Here is a 24,604-nt window from a genome sequence, read left to right as displayed (position 1 = left end):
GCATACACACATTCATACATTGTTCAAAATCCTCTGGTATACTATGTTCATGTACATAACTTACAAAATCATCGCATAGTGCCTTCACATACAGTTTACATCGGTTTTGTCTGTTGCAGTCCATGCTGTGTACCGTATAGCCAAAACAAATGTGCTGCAAGGGTCATCAGATGTCAACATCAATGTAGGAGCTCTATACATAGTGATAATGGGTGCTGTGATGCTAAAGACATTGAGGTCTGCAGGAAGATGAGATGAATCACACTCACCCGCCATAAGCCCATCGATGTGCTTCATCTTGCTACACAGATGGTCCCACTCCATCTCAGTAAACTGCATTTCAGTATTATATCAAACATTCCTGAATTCTATTATTACTTTCCAGTCACTATCTGACACTCTGCCAACATTTACACTTCCGACCCACATGCTGTAATTTAAGTACTGCTAAACAGCAGCATTCTGAAATGAACTAGCAGTATGGATAACTGTAGAGGTTTATATACACACATACAATCCTTTCCACAGTTGTGTTTCTAGATTAAGTATTATGACGGATAACTTTCGGTTGCTTACGAGTTTACTGCTGCAGGGATGTTAGAACAATTGGGTGCATATGAATGTGGTGGAGGTGCTGTAATAGTTCAAACAATAAATATGTTTTAATTTGCTAAATATAAACATATTTTAAGAAAATTACATATGATGAGGCCAGAATCCAGAGCCATCTGACTACAAAACTACTTGGAAATTGGGTAATCTTGTGGTGTCTTGTGAACTTTGACACTTGGTTGTTTATGACCACAGATTGCATCAGGACCGTTTATGGTCATGGGTTGTACTAGGACAATTTACTGATAGTGAAAATAGATAAGGATAATTATAGCATGACTTTGCATAGGTCCAGAACATTCAATCTCCCCCCCCCCCCCCCGCCACACACACACACACACACACACAATACCACAGTGCAATGAGTGTTCCTTTATCCTGCTGATATAGAATTGGGTTCAGTTCCAGAAAGTTGGCCTAGAGTGGAAAGCTGATAGCGAGAAGGATTGGGAGGAATGGGATGATAGTGTGCAATATATTTTACAATAATTCACAACTGACTTATTAAATATTAGTAAAGATAATTAAAATATTTCGCCAGCTGGCCTTGTTTGCTCAAAATTGAGAATTCAGTCTTCAAAAAAATTAAAATATGCTACCTTTAGACAGTCACCAAATTCCATTTACCAATAATGAACTCTGTGACACCGCCGGCCTAGGTGGCCGAGCGGTTCTAGGCGCTACAGTCTGGAACCGCGCGACCGCTACGGTCACAGGAACGAATCCTGCCTCGGGCATGGATGTGTGTGATGTCCTTAGGTTAGTTAGGTTTAAGTAGTTCTAAGTTCTAGGGGATTGGTGACCTCAAAAGTTAAGTCCCATAGCGCTCAGAGCCATATGAACCATTTTTGTAACACCAAAGCTATTTTGATAACCAAAAACTTATTTTGCATAATTTAAAAATGCAGAATTATATCACTGCCTTAAAGATGACGACTTTCCTTACTAACTAGTGACTCCAGTTAATAACCTAAAGCACTAGATAAGCTAGGGCAACAGCTTGATTATCAAAGTTATAAAGAAGTCAACGAAGACAACTTACCGTAGTTGAGACCCCTAACGCATTCTTGTGTGTTAGCGCTAGACTTGGAGGTAAGCTGGTTCGAATCCTGGTGTTGGAAGAAATTTTCGCAGCCAGTATTTCACCAGCAAACTGAGGAGAGGTGGTGATGTAGACTTGCTGGTGAACAAACTTCGCGATAACATCCTGGATTCGTTTCCAAACGTGTCCACTTTGCCTCTAGAAGTGAGAGCATGTTACATGGTTGACGGCAATCTGTCTATTGGATGAGGATGTTAAGTCCAGCAGCCCCCTTGGTGATATTTCAGTGGCATAGGCTATATGCCGCCACTGGGTTTCATCCTTTCCTTTGTCACATCATCATACAATGCTAACATGACACCACCACACACTACACACGAAGATTATAGTTACCTACACTCGAAGACACACTTAACAGGCAACTCTCACATCTCACAAAAGGAAAAGAAACCTTCCCAACTTGGTGGCTGAAACTACATCTTGGGGTCTTCTAGTCACACCATTGTCAATTAATCACCAAAGACAGGAACAACGTTCCACTAACATGACATCACTGCAAGGAACCAGTACATAAGGCTGCATTGTAAATGATGGATGTAGAAAAACTGCGTCCAGCGAAGTCTGAACCCATACAAAAATCTGCAGAATATGCCCCCAGTATTCCTAGACACTACCTGATAACTACGTCTTGGCGTTCCTGAACCCTAGGAATCGTCCACCTGCAAAACTCCCTGTGAGCTGGCCTGTCAGCACTCTGAAAGTCCTCATCCACTACACTGGATGACTGTTTGAACAATCACCCTACGTACGATTTTGACGCTCTTACTGATCAATTCATGCGCGCTCTCTGTGTGTTATCCACTATGTGACCACTCATACATCACAAAGAAACCCAAAGTAGATGAATCTGTGATTTGGCGCTGTTCAGAATGAAAAATTACCACATTGACGAGGAAAGATTAAAACCCTAGATTGTAAGGTGCTTAATTCAAACGAGCATCAGTGTTGTGCTCCAGATGATGTTCACTCGGAAGTACATAAGACTATGAATCAGGCAAAGAAGAGAGCACAAGAGGAAGAGACTCTGATTTATAAAACATATTCCAAAGACTTAAGTAACCAGCACACTCGAGAAGGTGCTTTACTAAAATACCAGAACAGCAAACAACAAAGAGTACATTGTACAACACAGGGTCAAACCTGATGGACATCTGAAAAATTTTGTGATTGTGAGAGACAGAAAGTGAAATAAACATCATCGTTCCGATTGTAATAATTTTAGCTTTGTAGTTCTCTTTTGACCACCTCCAGTCCTCTCTATCATAGGTTCCAGAATTCGGACAAAGAGTTTGGTGAACCTCCCCTTGATCTCTTATGGGTGCATTTTATTGGGCTAAATGAATGGTGACTGTGGTGACACAATGGAAATGATTGTCAACAGAACTGCTTCAAACAACAAACGCTCCAAAACATGTGTAACGGCCATAGGAGAAATGCAACAACATTCTATACATAATGTATTATATATCTCGCATAACACCTATCACTCAGCAATAGTGAATTACTGTCTATAAATATCTCCCCGTACATTACCTAATCTTCTTTATCATAGTGCTATGATTAGTATGCTAGAAATACGACAGTGTAATGGTGTCAGAGTATTCTTTGACAGCACAGTCTCTCTCTCTCTCTCTCTCTCTCTCTCTCTCTCTCTCTCTCTCTCCCTCTCCCTCTCCCTCATTATTTTTTATGACATCCAATCCTGTAAAGCTATGACCTATAAAATCTTCCCTAATGTCACCTGTTAGAGAAGTCGATAAAATTTTACAGCATCTCTCTCTCTCTCTATCGAAAGCAAATACGGTCTACTTGTTAACATCGACCATATGTGCTGATCTCATTATATGGACACGTACCGGTGCACTGGAGCAGGCAGTCAGTGATCAAAGTCGCTTCCACAGATATGTGTAAAGTCTTGTCATATGTATGGAGGAAGACCATATTCCGCAGATTATCAATCACTATAGAGGGTTCCTGTGTTGTTATTTCATAAGCAGCTTGATACTTTTTTTTTTTTTTTTTTTTTTTTTTTTTTTTTTTTTTGTAACACATCGAAATAGTGTATGACTTCAGCTGTGTACACAGCCATACATTTTGTTTTTCTACCACGACTCTGAGGTCTCAGTCAGGTGCTAAACTGACATTAACACATTTCGATCCCTTGACTCTCATAGTATCGCATGGTGCAAACTACGCTGCTCTCACAACACGCAGGATGCTTGAAATGAAAGACAGAGACGATGTTTATCGTTGACAAAAATGTGGAAGACAATGCAACATTTGGAAACTGGAATAGTTCGCGGCATTGTGGGTGTTTCCAAACAGCTGTCCGAAGCTGATGACCCCTACATTTAATCTCATCTTTCACGGTGCTGGGGTAGCAGATGTTTCGGTGTTCCATTTTCCAGGAGGCCAAGAGCACTTATTCTTCATATTGGGGTGCATACTGCATCCAGGTATATGATCGCTGTTTCTTTGGACACTACGTCTTTCACTTTTATGGATTACAACGCATAACTGCAGGTGGAACAAGGGAGTATTCTGTAGGACGTAAATCAATAGAGCATGGGTAGTATGCACAATCAGTTGGCAATCCCAATGGTCGAGGAATGGAATGATTTTCATACATCCAGGCGCGCATGTAATATCCTCATTCCTCCACATTCTTGTCATACTTCCATTAAAATTACGTACTTTCCATCAATCTTCGTCAATTTTACCGGATTTTCCTAAATTTCAAAGCATTTTACACAATTACTCGAGGTCCAAACCACCACTGTCGATGACTTGACACGTCAACAAAACGTCTCATCACGTCGATCTCGTGATGCCATGAGCTAATGAGATTGCAGCATGGGCCTCAATTTCTGTACCACTGTACCACCCCTCCATTATCTTGCGAGTGCCATATACATGGGGACATATCGTGAACCCTGTTACACTGCCTGCATCACATAACAGAAGTATTATTTCTTAGTGTAGGAAATAGACATCAGCACGGAGGAGGCTCAAAAACTACGTTCCTTAGTCGAAACACTTTACAAATTCGATAAGCTTTTATGATGATTTGTGATCTCCCCCTATGTGGATGGGCATCACAAAGTATTCTCGCGTTCGTAGGATACAGCTGGAGATTGAAAGATCTCAACACAGTTGATAATTACCATCCCAAGAAACGAATCATATCCATAGCACCACTCTGCCCTCTATTTCGGAACGGGCTGCTCCTTTGTTGAACATATTGCCTAAGGATCCTGAGCAAAACTCTAGAAAGATGGTCCCTTTATGCAACTTATAACGACTCGTCTGTCTTTAACCAACCCTTCCTGCAACAATGTCTCCGATTTAATTTGGAACTTACCATAAGTAGGAGGGCATTATACCCACTACATTTGATGTCTTGTGAAGGAACAGAACGAGCTGAGTTCCATGTAGTCAATGCGCTAAGATATTTTGCTTTCGGAAAGAGTATAACTCGTGTTCCAAACTTGTACAACCAGCCGACACTAGAGATATAGACAGGTAATGTCATTCCAATACTGCAACTGCCGTTCTGCGAAAACTGTTCTGTACCAATCTTACTCACGTCACATATCCAATTACCCACAATCTCTGTAGAGGCATGCATTTTAAGGTGGTCAGTTCTCTAGTATTTTTGTAGTGTTTGGATTCCACGAAAGTACTGGAAGAAATAAATGATCACAGAACATAAAAACACACTTCTAAGGCTACAGGGTTCTACACTTAAGCATGCTATAATGTTAAAGCAGTATGGTTTCTGATATATTAGTATATTAATCGTGTGGATTGAAACGCTGTTAATACTGCAATGCAGCAAATACATTTCCAACACCTGACATTCATTCACCCTCTAAGTTTTCTATCCACTCACTATGATGAGAAACTTCAAAATGATAAAATTACTGCCTTCTACACCAAAGGAAAGAAAAACATAGATTATTTGTGACACATGCACTCTATAGCTTTCCAGAAGAGCATGGCGCCACTGCTCGTGTCCAATTACCGTTTGGAAATTATGCTATGCTCGCATCAGTCGTATAAAATTATAGTCAGCAACGGAAAAGGCATGAAACAACGACATCTGAAGAGGAAATAAACAACTGCAGAGCAGCAGTGTTTGCCATGTTAAATTACACGCTGTGCTGCACTAACTCCGTGAACAGAACAAAATCTCTCTGGTATAGAGGGATTGCCGTACCTCACAAACCCCTGTCACTGACTTAGAATCACTGCTACTACAAAACTGTCCCAATTTGGCAGAGAAATGGAGTACTTTGCATGTATTTTCGCTCATCTAGAAGAGGTGCCAAAATATTTTTCCCATCGGTTTGGGGAATATGATTCATCACACATTGGAAGCCCCCTGCTGACTGTTACAGGGAGGTTTGTTGTTAACAGTTGCAGGTAGATAGCACTCTAAATAACACACAGAACATGCAATTGGATATGAGTCAAACGCAGGTTATTCCACACAACTGATACAGCCCAAGAGAACCATGGAAAAAATGGTGAAATGTGCGAAAAATGATCTGTCTCAGCATTTCTCGCACTCTACAATGCATCATCAGTCTACCATTTATCATACCTCGTTACAACTCTCTCATCCGATTATTCCGTCTACTTTCTATCATCCTTTAATGCAGGTCCATGTCGTCTAGAGGCAGATGGTTCTCTTTTCTAGGAAAGCATCCAAGACAGCAGCCAACTTTCATATATTCCTATTACCTCAGTAGACATACAGCATATTGTTGTTAAAAACCATGATGCAACTGTTCTGTAAGTTATTTGTTACCTGACACCGCATGGTTGTGATTGGCTTCCCTGTGGGAAGCACATCGTAAATACTGTTTGTTAGAGTTTAAAACACTTACACAGTCTTCCACTGAGTCAAACACACCATTCCATTCAGTAGTTGTATATTGCAATACTCAAAAAGGTAATACATTGCTCATTAGCTCAAGAGGACGTAAAAGTTACCATAGTCACATGTCTGAATACTGTAAATACTCTTTGAGTGTCCTCCTGCTTAGCTGCGTGGTTATGTGCTTGCCTCCCATGCGAGCGGGCCCGGGTTCGCTTCCCAGCCAGGTTGGAGATTTTCTCCGCTCTTTGACTGGGTATCGTGTTGTCCTCATCATCATTTCATCCTCATCTCCGGCACGCGAATCGCCCAATGTGGCGTCGACTGAAATAAGACTCTCGCTTGGCGGCTGAACTTCCCCAGACGTGACCTCCTGGCCAGAAATGCCATACGCTCATTTCATTTTTTGCTGTTTGAGTTTAAAACACTTAAACAATCTTGCACAGGATTGAACACACGATCCACTCTGTACTTGTATATTGCAGTCCGCAAGGTGGTAATACTGTGGTGTCACTGCCAGACACCACACTTGCTAGGTGGTAGCTTAAATCGGCCGCGGTCCATTAGTACATGTCGGACCCGCGTGTCGCCACTGTGTGATCGAAGACCGAGCGCCACCACATGGCAGGTCTCGAGAGACGTACTAGCACTCGCCCCAGTTGTACGACGACGTTGCTAGCGACTAGATGTACGAAGCCTTTGCTCTCATTTGCCGAGAGACAGTTAGAATAGCCTTCAGCTAAGTCCATGGCTACGACCTAGCAAGGCGCCAATTGTATCAGTGCATGTATCTTACGAGTCTCATTTGTATAGTCAAGAATGCTGTATACCAAAGGAAGCAGTAAAAGTTAAGTATATTCCAAAGATACGTATTTTCTTTATAGCAGTCATAACGTATCCTGTTCCAGACTTGACGCCAGTCGGCGTGTGTATACGCGTGCCTTTCGGCTTCCTCCTCAGTGTGGCGTAGCTAGCTTGTTACGCCACAACAGATTGGCGACTAGGCTTAAACCAGGATCGTGTTCTTTCTACTTGCTTTGCTCTGATTTATTTGTGTCATGGCTTCGCCACAATCGCCAGATGTACTGTCCGAATTTTATCGCTTGCAGAATCAGCAGACGCACGCGTTATTGGATGCCCTTGGACAGCTCGTCCAGGGTCAACGTGCGCTGCACCCCGATGCGGCCGCCGCCGCTTCCTCGCTACCGCAGCCAACACACGCGGTTGCACCACCGTTTCGTAGCTTTGACACAGCTCAAGAGTCGTGGACTGAATGGTCCCGACAATTTGGATTCCATCTAGCCGCCTACAGAATTCAAGGTAATGAGCGGCAGCCGTTTTTGCTTTCTTGTGTCGGTGTGTCCACCTACCGTGTGATAGTGAAATTGTTTCCCCGACGCGGTGTAGCAACTCTGTCCTACGAAGAAATTTTGTCTGCTTTAGATGCCTATTTCAAAGAAACAGTCAATGTCGTTGCAAAAAGGTATATGTTCTTTCGTACCAAACATACGGCCGGTCAGACTAATAGGGAGTGGGTTGCAACATTGCAAGGACTTAATAGGGATTGTGATTTTGCATGTGAATGTGGACTTCCGTATTCAGATACTATGGTGCGTGATGCAATAGCACAGAACGTTTCTGATGTTCGCATACGGGAACAGATTTTGAAACTAGTTAATCCCTCCCTTCATCAGGTGATAGACATATTGGATAGGCAAGACACACTTGACTTTGCTCAGGAATCATTTGAAACTTCGCCAGCAGTGTGTCGCATTGACCGGCCCGCCGGGCGCACAGCACGGGACGCTAAACGGCCCTCGCGCACGTCCGCGCAGCTGCAGCCTAGCTCGCAAACACGTTTGCCGCGTAAGCATGCCAATGCAGTTCTAAAATCATGCCCGCGGTGTGCAACTAGACATTCGCATGAAAATTGCCCGTCACGCCAAGCTATTTGCTTTTACTGTCATAAGAAAGGACATGTTCAAAGTGTTTGCCAGAAAAAGCTAAGATCAGACAATCAAAACAATTCCAGGCCCTTTGCTTCACGCCAGAATCGAACCAGGGACACAGGCTCGTGGACCTTCGCCCATGGACATTCATGTCGTTAATTCCACCCCGTCAAGTGACACTTTATCTAACAGTGACTGTGTTCGTCCCACAAAAAGTGTGCGTCGACGTCGCCGGAAATCCCGTAAAGTCGCACGTGCTTCTGTACCTGTATCAGTTCAAATTGCACGTGAAAGTCGCTCTTGTCGTCAGCAGGACAATAAACTTTTTGTAGACTTAGACTTTGGAGGCAAAGTGATACCATTCCAGCTCGATACCGGAGCTGCAGTTTCATTGCTCAATCAAGACACGTACAAACAACTGGGCAAACCTCCGTTGCGTGCCGCAAATGTTCAGCTCAATAGTTACTCAGGACAGCAGATACCTGTGTTAGGACAGTGCAGCCTTCTTGCCAGATACAAGGGACAAACAAAACTTGTGTCATTTTACGTTCTTCGTTCTTCTACGGCAGTGAACTTGTTTGGTTTCGATTTATTTCAGTTGTTTAACTTGTCTATCGTAAATCGGGTCCTTTCAGTGAACCAGACTGTGCCTTCCGCCAGTGTTTCTCATCTATGTGAGGAATTTGCAGACATTTTTGCACCGGGCCTTGGTTGCGCTAAGATCTATAAAGCACATTTGGAACTCAAAGTGGACGCGCAACCGAAATTTTTCAGAGCGCGCAATGTTCCCCACGCATTGCGTGATGAGGTCGCAAGAACATTACACGGTTTAGAATCTCAAGGTGTAATTGAACGTGTGCAGGCTTCTCTCTGGGCCTCACCCTTAGTAATTTTACCAAAACCTTCCGGAAAATTGAGACTTTGCGTGGACTTCAAGGCAACTGTGAATCTACAACTTGTGACTGCAACTTTTCCTTTGCCCCGCCCGGAAGATCTTTTTGACAAACTGTGCCCGGGAAAATATTTTTCGAAATTGGACCTAGCAGATGCGTACTTGCAAATACCGGTGGACGCAGAATCCCAGCGCGTCTTGGTGGTTAACACGCATCTTGGATTGTATCGATTCAAAAGACTACCATTCGGGTGTGTATCCGCCCCTGCATTGTTTCAGCAATATTTACAAACTGTTTGTGCGTCGGTCCCTACTGCAGCAAACTATCTGGACGATATTGTGATCTCCGGAAAGACAGAAGCCGAACATTTGGCAAATCTACGAACATTATTTCAGGTCTTGCGACAAAATGGTCTTCGCTTGAGGAAGGACAAATGTGTGTTTTTTGCTCGTGACTTACCATATCTGGGCCATGTCATTAATGCACAAGGCATACATCCGAGTCCAGAGCACCTCTGTGCCATACAGGAGTTGCCATCGCCACAGAATGTGAAGCAGCTACAGAGTGTGTTGGGAAAAATTAATTACTACCATAAATATGTTCCCCATGCCTCTTCCATTTCAGCTCCGCTTCATCGCTTACGCCGTAAAGGTGTTCCGTTCGTCTGGACGGCGGAATGCGACCGCGCCTTTCGCCAGTTGAAATCGGCGTTGCTTTCGAATACTTGCCTTACGCCATTCGATCCCCGGAAACCCCTTTTGTTGATGGTCGATGCCTCGGATTTCGGGATCGGTGCTCTGCTTGCGCACAAAGATGGATCGCATGATCGCCCTATTGCCTTTGCGTCCAAATTGCTCTCGTCTGCGCAAAGAAATTATTCACAGATAGAGAAAGAAGCTTTAGCTCTCGTGTTTGGTGTTACAAAGTTTCATGATTTCTTGTATGGTTGTCACTTTACCATCATCACAGATCACAAACCTTTGACATCGCTTTTTCATCCGCACAAGCCGGTACCTCCACGTACAGTGCAGAAATTCATTCGCTGATCCATTTTCCTCTCGCAGTACCGCTACGATATCTTGTATCGGTCCACTGCTAAGCACGGAAACGCCGATGCGTTGTCCCGTTTGCCTGTTGCCGAGGATAAAGCATTCGATTCTTCCGAACTTGCTTGCATGTTCATTGACTCGGAAACCGATGACATGGTCGAATCGTTTCCGATTGATTTTCGTCGTGTAGCTACAGCCACCGCTGCTGACCCTCTCCTTGCTACTGTTTTGCGTTTTGTTGCTACGCAATGGCCCTTGTCAAAGTCACGGATCGAGGATCCGCTGGTTCGCCGATTTTTTGCTCACAGGGAGAGACTTTTTGGACGACGTGGTGTTTTGTTGTTGCGTTTTGATAATGATCAGTCCAGAGTCGTGGTCCCACGTTCGTTACAGTCTTCTGTCTTACGGCTTCTTCACCGAGGACATTGGGGTATAGTGCGCACGAAACAACTTGCTCGTCAGCACTGTACTTGATTCGGAATCGATGCTGCGATTACGACAATGTGCTCTTCTTGCATGGCGTGTGCCGAACAACAATCCGCACCGCCGCGAAAATTCTTTGCTTGGCCGAAAGCCACTTCCCCTTGGCAACGCTTGCACATCGATTTTGCTGGTCCATTCTGGAATGCTCGATGGTTGGTTGTTGTCGATTCCTTCAGTTATTTTCCTTTCGTTGTCCGGATGACTTCCACGACGTCTTCTGCCACCATCCAAGCGTTGTCTGCTATCTTTTGCATTGAAGGTCTTCCACAGACTATCGTTTCCGACAATGGCCCACAATTCATGTCCGCCAAATTTCAGTCATTCTGCAAGGCCAATGGTATTCAACATCTGACATCCGCGCCGTTTTCGCCTCAGTCAAACGGTGCCGCTGAACGATTGGTCCGGACTTTCAAGTCACAGATGTTGAAGTTGAAAGAGTCGCATTCTCCGGAGGACGCGTTGTTGCTCTTTTTGTCCTCGTATCGCTCTCAGCCCCGCAATGGTCGCTCGCCGGCTGAGTTGCTCCATGGTCGTTCTCATCGAACCTTGATGTCTTTGCTGCATCCGCCGCATCAGGTTCCTGTGCAGCGGCAGACTCCTGCTTTTGCTCCGGGCGACGTTGTTTTCTCTCGAAACTATCGCGGTTCCGGGCGTTGGCTCGCAGGGCGCATTCTTCGCTGCCTCAGCCGCGCGATGTATTTGGTTTTGGGGGCCTCTGGTGAGGTGCGTCGGCATCTCAATCAGCTGCGCCTCTGTCGTCGCCCGGGTTCTGCCGCTCCCCGTCTGCTTTCAGCGACGGTGCCGTCCAGTCAGCGCCCTGGGGACCCATCTACTGGCTCGCCTCATCCCCAGGTGTTACCGACGCTGCCTTCCATTTTGCCCCATGGCGTCGCGCCGCCGCCGCCGCAGCCGCCGCTGGCGCCGCCCGCAGTGGACGCTTCGCTGCAGCCGCCAAGCGCCTCCCTGGGTCACGCGCCGCCGCTCGCTTCCCGTGACCAGATGTCCTCCGCCATGGAACTCTTGCCCGCTCCGGACCAGATGTCGTCTTCGCCCGTCGGGTGCCCCGACCACATGGAGGTCGACCCTTCGGCCCCTCCTGTCTCATTACGGGCGCATACTCCGCATGTTGACGTGCACCCTGGACTAGGTTTTCAGGCGTTTCCTAGTTCCCCTCGGACCGAATGGCCGGGTGCGGGTGGCACAGCCTCGCCTGTTGTTAGGCTCCCCACCTCATCGCATATGTCAACACGGGGTCGTCCCCACGGCGGGCGGAAGCCTTGTAACACGACCGTTCGCCGATTTGCGGGGGAGGAATGTGGTGTCACTGCCAGACACCACACTTGCTAGGTGGTAGCTTAAATCGGCCGCGGTCCATTAGTACATGTCGGACCCGCGTGTCGCCACTGTGTGATCGCAGACCGAGCGCCACCACATGGCAGGTCTCGAGAGACGTACTAGCACTCGCCCCAGTTGTACGACGACGTTGCTAGCGACTAGACGTACGAAGCCTTTGCTCTCAATTGCCGAGAGACAGTTAGAATAGCCTTCAGCTAAGTCCATGGCTACGACCTAGCAAGGCGCCAATTGTATCAGTGCATGTATCTTACGAGTCTCATTTGTATAGTCAAGAATGCTGTATACCAAAGGAAGCAGTAAAAGTTAAGTATATTCCAAAGATACGTATTTTCTTTATAGCAGTCATAACGTATTCTGTTCCAGACTTGACGCCAGTCGGCGTGTGTGTACGCGTGCCTTTCGGCTTCCTCCTCAGTGTGGCGTAGCTAGCTTGTTACGCCACAACAAATACAATGCTCTATAGCTATAAGAGGTGATTGACAGTAACTCTGGTTTACACCTGGGTTCGTGATCCGACATATATAAATTTATTACTCCACATTGGTGATCATCCACGTTAAAAAAATCTGTTCCAGCCCTCTTATCGCTGTCCACTAGAGGCTACTGTCTCTCTGGTTCCTAATGCTTCCATGTCGACTTTTCCTCGTATTCCTCTTGCTGTTACATGCTCTTTTCCATGTACAAGGCTTTTCCTACACCAAGCAGACATGTAAGTACTTCCTCATCCTCCCTCAGTTTTCCCGCATTTTGTCGTATTTTCCCTCAATTTATTCTCGTTTTCCGTCAATTTTCTTAATTTTACCGATTTTATGCCCCTTCCACTCATATGATCACGACTCCATTTCCGGCTATGTATTCTAAAATTGCTTGTAAATGTAGTATAGCTGTCAACACGTTGCAGGACTGCCCTTTGTTTTCGATATATATATACAGGGTGAGTCACTAACTGTTGCCACCTAGAATGACTCCGAAAGTATGATAGTAGCTGAAAAGTTTGTGGGACAAATGTTGCATGGGACAACGGGGGCCACAATATGACGTTGGTTCGTTGTTGCTAGGTGAGGTCGCGTCACAGATAAGGTCAACTTTTGTTTTTATTTATTTATTCTTTTTTAATGAGATGCTGTAGTTTGGTACTTACTTTCTGATAGCGGCTATCGAGACGAATCCAGTGATGCGTAACAGTAACGTGACATGAACGTCCGGTTACAGAAAGTGTTCGAAGTGGTGCCCATTGGTATCAATGCAGTGCTGCAATCTTCTTATCATGGATTGAGTGATATTCATTATCACTTCGGCACTTATCGAAGCACATGCTCTAATAATTGTCTCTCGTATAACGTGCAAATAGTAAATATTCGCCGAATACGGTGTAGCCATCTAACGTGCCATTGGCATGTTAACACCATTCGATGGTTTCGCAATACAACATTAATAGGAACGGTAAGACTAGTATCGTCGAATCAAGCGAATGTGAATGATGTATTCCTTCGAAGAACAAGTCGATATGCTTCTCATTTACGGAGAAGCCAACGAAATTCAGTGACAGCTGGAGACTTATGCTCTGAAAGATATCCTCAATGTACTAACCCTACACGTCGTACATTTAAATATGTGTATGATAAATTGAGAACAATTGGATCTTTAACACAACAGAAACATATCCGGCAAAGGAAAGTTACTAACGAGGAAACGGAAATTGCCACTGTGGTTCGAGATCCTTGTGTTGATTCGCGTCAAATCGCAAGGGGATCTGGCATGAACCAGAGAAGTGTTGTTTGTGTTCTGCATCACCATAAATATCATCCTTATCATATCAGTATCCACCAAGAATTAACTGGTACGGATTGTATGTGTCGCACTGAATTCTGCCGATGGACTCAACTTCAGATTCAGAGGGATGACACATTTATAAATTTGATTTTATATACTGACGAGGCTATATTCACGAACCATGGAAAAGTTAATTTGCATAACATGCATTATTGTGCAACTGAAAATACATGTTGGCTGCGGCAAGTTGCACACCAAAAACCATAGTCGGTGAATGTATGGTGTGAGATACTGGAGGATAGTATTGTAGGCCCCTATTTCATCGAAGGAAATCTTAATGGTAGGAAGTGCACCACATTCCTGCAAGAAACATTAGGTCTGTTATTGGAAGAAATACCTATTGGAATAAGGAACATAACGTGGTATCAACAGATGGATGTGCGGCACATTTTTCGCTGATGGCTAGAAATGAGTTGCACAGACAATTTCCTAATCGTTGGATTGGACACGGAGATGTGTCGTGACCGGCTCGTTCGCCAGACTTGACGCCTCTGGATTTTTTCTTGTGGGGATTCGTAAAAGACATTGTTTATAAAGATGTTCCAACTACATCTGAAGATATGCGAGATAGAATTGTGAGAGCATGTTCTTCGATAAGTGCCGATGTCATAAGGAATACCACTCAGTCCATGATAAAAAGATTGCAGCATTTCATTGATACCAATGGTCATCAGTTCGAACACCTTCTGTAAATGGACCTTCATGCCACCTTTTTGACCGTCATTGATCTTTAAAGATCATATTGTTACACATCATTGGATTCGTCTCGATAGCCGCTATCAGAAAATAAGCACAAAACTACAGCATCCCATTTAAAAAAACAAAGTTGACCTTCATATCTGTGACGCGACCCCACCTAGCAACAAAATACCAACGTCATGTTATGGCTCTCGTCGTCCCATGCAACTTTTGTCCCACATACTTTTCAGCTCCTATCATACTTCCAGAGCTATTCTTGGTGACTCACCCTATATATATATATATATATATATATATATATATATATATATATATATGTGTGTGTGTGTGTGTGTGTGTGTGTGTGTGTGTGTGGTAATGTATCAGTTTCACGTGGGAGGCCCGAGACCCTACTCCAAACATACCGCAGGCGAATCCACATTCAGACACCGCCCCAGACATATCGCGGGTGGATTCGTCTTCGAACCCTATCCTACCGTGACAAGGCAACTGGGAGACAGAACGCAATTAGCGTTGGATGTCTTTAGCTATTTGACGACAGTTACCACCCACTTTGTTATCAGAAGAAGTGACTAACTATCCTGTGGGAAGCCTCCAGAGACATCACAGAAGCATGTGTAATAGTTACCTGACGAGCGTAATCTGACTGCAGGAAAAAAACTACTTACCATGCAAACGGGATCTCATGACCAATTTAATTAATTAGTCAATCAATTGATTTCAGTGACGTGAGAGTAACACCGATATAATTTGCGAATTGAAGCGGTAGTCAGGCGTTTTCTCGTTGCGGAAAGATCTTTTGCCTACACAGGGAGAAATGACCATCGTAATAAAATCAGCTATATTACTCCGTTTATAAAGTGATACGTATTATTAACCTGATACCAGAGCATGTTCTTAACCCTTCCTCATGAGTCAAAAATGAATTTAATATTATTGTCCTGTGATGCAGGACCTAACAGATATTAAATTGATAAGAACAGATTTTTTTTTACTGGATAAGAAAATTTTTAAAGGAAATATAGCCATACTGTTGTACTCGATTTTCACAACAAATAACGATACTTTAGCGATGTGAAAACCGTGTATGATCTGGTTTCTTTTGTCTTCGAAAATTACTCGTATAAGTAAATGATGGTTCAAATGGCTCTGAGCACTATGGGACTTAACATCTATGGTCATCAGTCCCCTAGAATTTAGAACTACTTAAACCTAACTAACCTAAGGACATCACACAGTCATCACGAGGCAGAGAAAATCCCTGACCCCGCCGGGAATCGAACCCGGGAACCCGGGCGTGGGAAGCGAGAACGCTACCGCACGACCACGAACTGCGGACTCTCGTGTAAGAGGTAGTAATCTGTATTTCACATGAGAATTTCGAAGTGAATGGACAACAACATCCTTGTTTCTAAGTGGTAACGTGGGGTTCTCAAACTGGGGAGCCTGTGCCGAGGTGGAATTACAGTCCAAGCTGCACCTGCTTGTCTTGCAGTGTCTACAGCCAGCGGCCGACCGGAAGCAGAGGCTTAGCCTCGCGCAACCGGCGAGTACAAAGAAAAGATTCCAGCAACAAGCTGGTTGATCTTGCCTGCTGCCACAGGGACAAGCGTCCTCTTGATAGCTGAACAGTGAACCAGCCAATACACTGGTAGAGTGGCGGCAGAAGCGAACGCTTGTGTTGCATCAGAAGATTCAGTATGCCGAGAGCCCCCTCATGTAAACTGACCAGTTGATGGCTGGGCGCCCATGGTGATACCCTGTCCAGCTCCTGATCATCTGGTGTGGCAGGCGTGCGGATAATGGGAGATCGGCTGTTAGCTATCAATGCGGTCGACCGCGAGGCACAGCTTTTTGATTGCGGTGTGGTCACGAGCCCGGCGGTGGATGGCGCGTGGTGAGGCCCAGAGGTCGGCTTGTGCTTCAGGAACATTTTTTTCACCAGATATGTTTAGTGAAACGTTGTGGTGAAGATGGGTGCTTGTGTTTTCGAACGTCTGTGCATTCAAGATCTCGGACATATTTAGTGCTATGATCTGTTTGTGGCGGAAATTTAGTTGATTTCCATAACATTTGCGTGTGATTCTCAAACGTTGAAATTATTACAAGGAAGGATCATCGTAAGACGGTGGTGAGTGTAAAACACAATCTATTTGATTCCTGTAAATTGTTAAACAATTAATTTATTAGGGTAGTGCAAATGGGCTATTTCCCACCATTTTTTATATCGCAATTGCGCGAGCTCTCCCTGTGTTCCCAGCATTAGCCAATAGGTACACAGTAATCTGTGAGTATGGATGAAAACCTCCACCAGCATTTCTGGAAAAAAATGCAAATGAATGGAAATGAATGGCATCGTTGGCCGGGAGGCCCCATCCGGGAAGTTCGGCCGCCAAGTGCAAGTCTTATTTCAGTCGACGCCACATTGGGCGACCTGCGCGCCGGTGATGAGGATGAAATGATGATGAGGACAGCATAACACCCAGTCCCTGAGCGGAGAAAATCTCCAGCCTGGCCGAGAATTAAACACGGGCCTGCCCTCATTGGAGGCGAGCACATTAGCACCCAGCTAAGCAGATACACTCGTTCATGCACAAATAGAAAGTATCCACCTGAGAGTGAGCGGTAGTGGTTTGCTGGGATTTTCCCCAGGTATCAAATATCAAAGGGATGTCACCATCTGATGCTTTGTTCAGGGCCATGAGATCAAAGGAGGCCAACATCAGGGCCTGGATGATACACACACACACACACATGAGCGACCGAAAACAGCGCCTAATATACCACAATTCATTCCATTCTATTGTGCTTACAGTTATTACATCATGGGAAGTGGGGTGGGGGGTACAACTATGAGCTTTATCCAAGTTGGGGAGCCATGTCTCCCGCAAACTGATTAAATAAAGAATACGCATCAATACATTATTGACAATGATTTGAATTTCATGGTGTGAGGTCCTTCCTCTCCAGCACAGTTGAGTCCTTTTCCCACCAATTTTTTTTCTAAGGGGGATGGGAAGAGAGGGGGTGAGTGTTGGGGGGTTTGGACATCCTCTGTTGGTGGCATTGTGCACTAGTTCAGTTGATCCTTGCATGTCAAGGTGAGGACACAGACACAAAAATTTTCCAATATGACAACAGCTCCAGTTTACAGCAGTGTAATTACGTAATGAGGACCTGTAGTTGCTGGACAGGGTAATACTTGCACCTTCCACACCAACATTGCAGTACAGACTGAGCAATTTTCCGCCAATTTCCAGATGGAGGAGGGGAATGGGACATTGTGGAAAGGAAGAATGGTTGGGAGGATTTTCCAGAGGGGAAGTGGTTAATTAATTCATCGCTTTAATTAATTAGTCAATAATTTAACATCAAAAACGTGCTTGTATCGCCATTGCGGATTTTCTAGAGGGGTACAGGAGGAGCTGGAGGGGAAGGGAAGGGAGGGGGTTTCCCAGAAGGAAAGATTATCCCCAGGCGAACATAAATAAATTAACATAACAATAGGTTTGCCCCTTAATGTATGCAACCAGCGCTAACAAAATTCATGAGGGTCCCCTTTGCCTTACTACTAGCGCCTCTCACATCAATGTGTGTCGCACAGCAGTCTGCTGGTTGCCATCTGTTGAGCTGCCATGGAAGACTCCATGGGCAGTGTGTATCCACTCAACTTGGCAAGACTTGGACAATGTGCCCTGTATATCGCATAATTGCCTCACTCTGTAGCGCCGCCAAGAAATTCAAGTTAACAGTGCTGTGCCCATCATAGCACAGATGCATACTGGTGTATAAAACATCATCATAAGGCTATGTGCTCATTTTGTCAAACTAATGCTCAGAGCCAAAAGCAATCATCACACCGCCTCCAAATAAGTTTAATATTGTTTGTTACATCACAATAAGGTAAACACTTATCGGCACGCATCCACCAAATCCACAAGCACCTATCTAAAATTGTAACTCATCTTTCTGTCGAACCTCCTTCTGATGTTTTGCAGATGAACAATGGCTCTGTTTGCGCCAGTCTCGAAGATATCCTGCGTTTCTGCTTGTGTTCAGTAGCATCTAAGTAGCGGCATGACAGTGAATCACTTGTGAAAGGATCGCTCTGTCAGTGACCTCTATTCCTGAACTGCAGCGAAAGTCTCCTGCAGTAGCTCACTGAGAAGTCTGTTGATTGGTTCACTCCGCACGCCGCCTGGACGATGTTCTATTTTAGTATTTCCCCAATATTATTATCAGATTACAAACAGTGACAAGGACAAATGTGCAAGATCAAATTAATGTGAACATCTGTTAAAAGCCTGAATAACCATCTTTTGCGGTGCAGATGTGCAGAAAAGAGTGAATAAGATTCCGGTAGGTACCGACAGCGATGTAGAGCCTTGGTGACTCTAGTGACCAGCTGCGTAGAGTTCATGGTGTAGTAATTGTGGTGTAAACAGCTCGATTCAGGTGTTCACACGGATTCTCGATTCGACACAAATTGGTGGGGGGGGGGGGGGGGGGGTGCCTTGGTGCGCAGGGTGTTTGTTGTGATTTGTGGTCACATAAAACGTGATTCATCTGAATAGGCCACCTGTCGCCACTCAGTGGACGTCCATTCGTGGTCCTGGTATGAAAATTCCAGCCTATGTCGCCAATTAACAGCAGTCAGCATGAGTGCACGAACCAATCACCTGCTATGGATGCCCATACACAGCAACATTCGCTAAATATTGTTAAGCAGACACTGTTGGTAGACTTTCGTTTTATCTGGGTGATCAGTTGCTCAAATAGTTGCACATCTATTTGTCCCTACACATCTCCATAGCTGTCTTTCTTCCCTGTCATCAATGGCCTTGTATTGGATAGCGCCATTTTCCTATGCATGCTATATTTTAACCACAGCAGCACACAAACAATTTACAGCATTGCACTTTGACGACAAACACAGGCAGTGGTCGCATTAATGTGACTGAACCCTGTAGAATCTCTAACGTTATCAGTATACAGAAACGATCAATCGCACACAATCAGCAGCTCTATAAGTTTCCATGGGGATGATGCTGTTTTGCACAGAGAAGTGTCGTCGTTGGATGGACGTAAGCAATTACAGAAATACTTGGACAAAAATCCCATCTGTTGCAATGAATGGCAGCTGTCTTTAAATGTGGCTCTATGAAGAGAAAGAAGCTGATAGTATCTCAATACGTAATTAGTGGTGGACATCTTGAGTACATCACATCGTATAACTGTTTATGGATAATAATAAGAAGCAATATCAAGAGGGATGATCATGTAAAATCAGTATCATGGGTTGCAAATGGAAGTTTAGATTTGTTGGCAGGTTTGTGGTAAAAGGTACTGCATCTGTAAAGAGAGTCACACAAACGACGCCAATGTGTCGAATCCTATTGTTATAGTGTTTGAAGTCTTTAGCAAGTGAACATCGAAGTGTAGCAGAAATGTTTGGGCAACTTCGATGGGAAGCCTTGGAAGAAAGACAATGTAGTTGTCACGAAACCATGTAGAGCAAATTTAGAGAACCTCTTTTCGTAGTAGAGTATGGAACCATTATGCTGATATCATACATGTGAGCACACGCAGAGGCATATAGAGCTCATATTTCCCTCCCAAATAGAGGATGAAAGAACATGTACCCTCCTCCATGAATTGTGCGTTGGCTTATGGAGTACATCTGTATTTGTTGACTGTTTTGGAGGGCACATCGATGCCATTATATATCAACACATATATTTTTCTGCCAGCCTCTAGCCAGAAATCTTAATGAGCTAACGCAGCGTGTGTTTAGGCGTGGAAAGAAATTCCTCAACATGACTGTCGTAGGCTCTTTTTTAAGGTGCAATGAATGGTCGTAAGGTGACGGCCAAATTTCATTAAAAATAAAGCATTCTGAACATGTTTCAATTATAGCAAGTTACCATATTGGCTCTAAAAAAAGCTTTTAACAGATATTCAAGAAACAGTATTGATATCTCCGTTCACAGTAAACCAAGTTAGCAACGGATTTAAGGTGTTTACTGAGTTGGCAGATCACATGACATTTTTAAATGAAATAAGGCATTCCAAATCTGAAAAACAGAGAATACAGCACTTTCAAATATTGAGCACTATTAAAAAAACTAGGTAATCAGGGAAGTTCGGAGTATATTATGTGCAGCCCCGAAATAGCAGGCTTGGGAACTGAGTAAGATCTTAGAAGTCTTACCCTGGTAACGCAAGAGGCGAGCAAAGCAGGTCGGGACGCAACAGCTGGGCGGAATGCCAACAGGGAAGGACTGGTGACATTACATATAATACGGCCATAACATGAGTTAATTGCTACACACCGTAAATTCTGGCTGTCGAAAGTACCAATGCAGCAGGATGACATCATAGACACAACAGGTGCCATCATCGTGTTGATCACGCAGAAAGCGGTAAGAAGATATAAATCAGAAGTAAAATGGTTACTGAGATCACTGATGTTGCAGAATGCGACCACCACTGCTTCTGAAAGAAACTTTCAGCTACAGTCAAAATGTCCAGAAAGCTGACCAGTCAAGAAAAGCATCCCAAGTGAAGTCACCATCACCTCACAGTAGCAATACACATGAGACAGTTTCTTTGTAAATATTACTCCTGTCCAGTGACTTGATTTACTTGTAGGCAGTTCACAGCCATCCCACCAGGAAGTTGGACCTATGTTGGTGTACCCTCTGCTCATCGACACTGTCTACCATCACTAATGGGACAGCAAATCCTGCCTGGAAGATATTGTTACTGCCAACTGCAGTGCTGTCATCTGGGACAAGACTGATAGGGAACTGTGGGCAACATCAACTAAAACACCTTCTGGTGACCTACTCAGTGGGTCCAGGAAGCAGTCAACATTCGTCATTGTGGACGGGCGTGCCATTGCAGCTGCCTGTCTTCCTTTCATATGCGAGTACGTCAATGCTGTGGGCCTTGCCCCTGCCAGAGTTCACAGTGTGACTCACGCCGACTTCACATACTTGGTGTAGAGCCAGTGACTGATTACTAGGATGCCATCTACTATGTCAGTAAGAGCGCCTCGATTACTCGCTGCCCCAGAGGCATCACAGACAACACTGGCCGAGCTGCAGCCAGCATCCTGTGACGTCACTGGATGCTGAGCCCACACCTTCACCGCTGCAGTGGTCAAGACAGGACAGCGCGAGTGTGTGTCAGCACATTCTGATATGGCAAACACCACTCGTGCCTGTCTTTGTGCATGGCAACTGTGAAAGAAAACAACTGCATATTTTGGAACAATAAATGCTTGTTTGTTAATGATGTTTTATTAGCACCTTCAAGTACTGAGCAGGCCCTCTCTCACTGAGCAACCATTTGCCCATGCCAAAAGAGTGATGGCCCAACCAGATCTTGACATCAGTTACCTAATGCTGTCACCTAACGTAGCGTCTGGTCCTACTGACATTACAGTTGAGAAGTGAAAATAGCTGTGGGACTTGTTTCTGCCAGAGGCTGCAGTATGTCGCACACTTCGTGAAGAGCCAGTGGGTGCTTACCTGGATGCCGTCTAATATGTCATTGAGAGCGTCCTAGTAGTCCACTGTCACGAACTGCTAAAACCAGAGGCACAGTCTGGAAATAGCTTTCACATTAACGTCTACTCCTCGCTGGTAGAAATAAAAATGATTACCAACTGCAAATTCTAAGTTTCAGATACACGGAATTGTCATACCAGTAATGAAAACATTTTACTTTTCCGTTTATTTCTGCTGTTCATCCATTTGTTCTTTTCAACTGCCCAAATACAAAAAGCGGCAAACTCATTCTGTGACTTCATAGTTAATTTGTATAATTTTTATGATTTGTTGATTATACATTATTTTTGTCTTCTTCCTTATGTATAAGAATTATTACATCACTATTGTCACCTATGGTGGAGAAACATGGACAATGACAGAATGGGACTGGAGCAGACTGCAAGCAGGGGAAATGAAATTTCTCAGAGCAGTTAAGAGTAAGGAATGTAGAGATTAGAAAGGACCTCAAACAAGAAAGTATGAGAGAAGAAATTGAAAGAAAGAGATTAAGATGGTATGGGCATGTTAAGAAGATGCATGGGCAGAGACTCCCCAAAATTATGGAAGAACTAAAGATGGATGGGAAAAGACCTAGAGGGCGCCCAAGAACACGGTGGAAAATGGGAGTGAGAATATCTGTTGAAAGGAGAGGTGTGACCTGGCAGCAAGTGGAGGAAGAAAAGTGGTGGGAGGACCGAGCCAAATGGAGAGGACTCGTCAGCACCCAGACCCGGCAGTAGATGGAGCGGGATTCGGATATAGATAGATAGATAGATAATTTATTTTCAGGATTCCTCTCAAACTTTCTCTATTATGATCTCATAGTGATTGTTGCTGTCGGGTATGATCTAGAGGTGAAGGCGAAGGTAGCTCATATTTATTCCATTACCACATATTCCTTCTTTTTTCTCAGCTTCAGGATATGAAAATTTCCTCACTTCAGATGACATGGAATTTTCTTTTTCAATTCTGAACTTCCCCCTAACCTGGTGAGGTCTAATGGAAGCTTTAGCACTGATGTTCAAAAAATGGTTCAAATGGCTCTGAACACTATGGGACTTAACATCTATGGTCATCAGTCCCCTAGAACTTAGAACTACTTAAACCTAACTAACCTAAGGACATCACACAACACCCAGCCATCACGAGGCAGAGAAAATCCCTGACCCCGCCGGGAATCGAACCCGGGAACCCGGGCGTGGGAAGCGAGAACGCTACCGCACGACCACGAGATGCGGGCTTAGCAATGATGTATACAGTCTTATATGTACTAAATGGATCGAATCGAAGCCTTGTTCATCTAGTGCAAATAGCGCATCTATTGTAGAAATTGAGTCAGAAGCCTTCCCATAATCTATGAATGCAGGGCAAATGACTTCTTTTATGGCCAGATTGTTAATCATATTGAAGAAAATTAATTTTTTCTGTGTGTCTTTCTATGCTTTATAGAGATGAGGCTGATAGATCTGTAGCTGTACATATTGTACGTCTCCTTTCTTGCGAACTGGTGTAGCGATGGCATTGTTCCAGTTTTGCAGAATTACCTTCTTCTGCAGATATTCAGTAAATAATTTCGCAAGTTGCTATGGTCGCAGGTTCGAATCCTGCCTCGAGCATGGCTGTGTGTGATGTCCTTAGGTGAGTTAGGTTTAAGTAGTTCTAAGTCTAGGGGACTGATGACCTCAGATATTAAGTCCCATAGTGCTTAGAGCCATTTGAACCATTTAATTTCGCGAGTAAGTTCCTATTGTGTCACTTTTCCTCGAGCTTTAACGATTTTCTGAACCACTATTTTCATCCAGGCCTTTCTATCACATATCTCAAATGGCTCTGTATACTTTGTAATCTATGGCACCACATACATTAATATTGGTGCATCGATTTTTACAGCTAGGTGAAAAGGAAAAGAAACAGCATGAAAAGTTTTTCTAGAACGAACTAGCTGCAGCTTTAAACCAACAGAATAACAGATGCACATGATATGATGATACCAGAGACCTACCTGCTGGTTATGTTCACTCGTTGCAGATACAGTGCAGATGCAACTTGTTAAATACTATCTTACTTAACTGGTTTGCACTCGTTCTGACACCACACTCAGACTGGTGACACATGTATAATCTTATAATTACGGAAAGACCAAGGAAGAGGTTGCTTGGCTAGCAAATAAGTATCCAATGATTCTAGTAG

The sequence above is a fragment of the Schistocerca nitens genome, chromosome 1, assembly GCF_023898315.1.
Source record: "Schistocerca nitens isolate TAMUIC-IGC-003100 chromosome 1, iqSchNite1.1, whole genome shotgun sequence".
NCBI classification, from domain to species: domain Eukaryota; kingdom Metazoa; phylum Arthropoda; class Insecta; order Orthoptera; family Acrididae; genus Schistocerca; species Schistocerca nitens.
Note: the sequence above shows the minus strand (reverse complement) of the source record.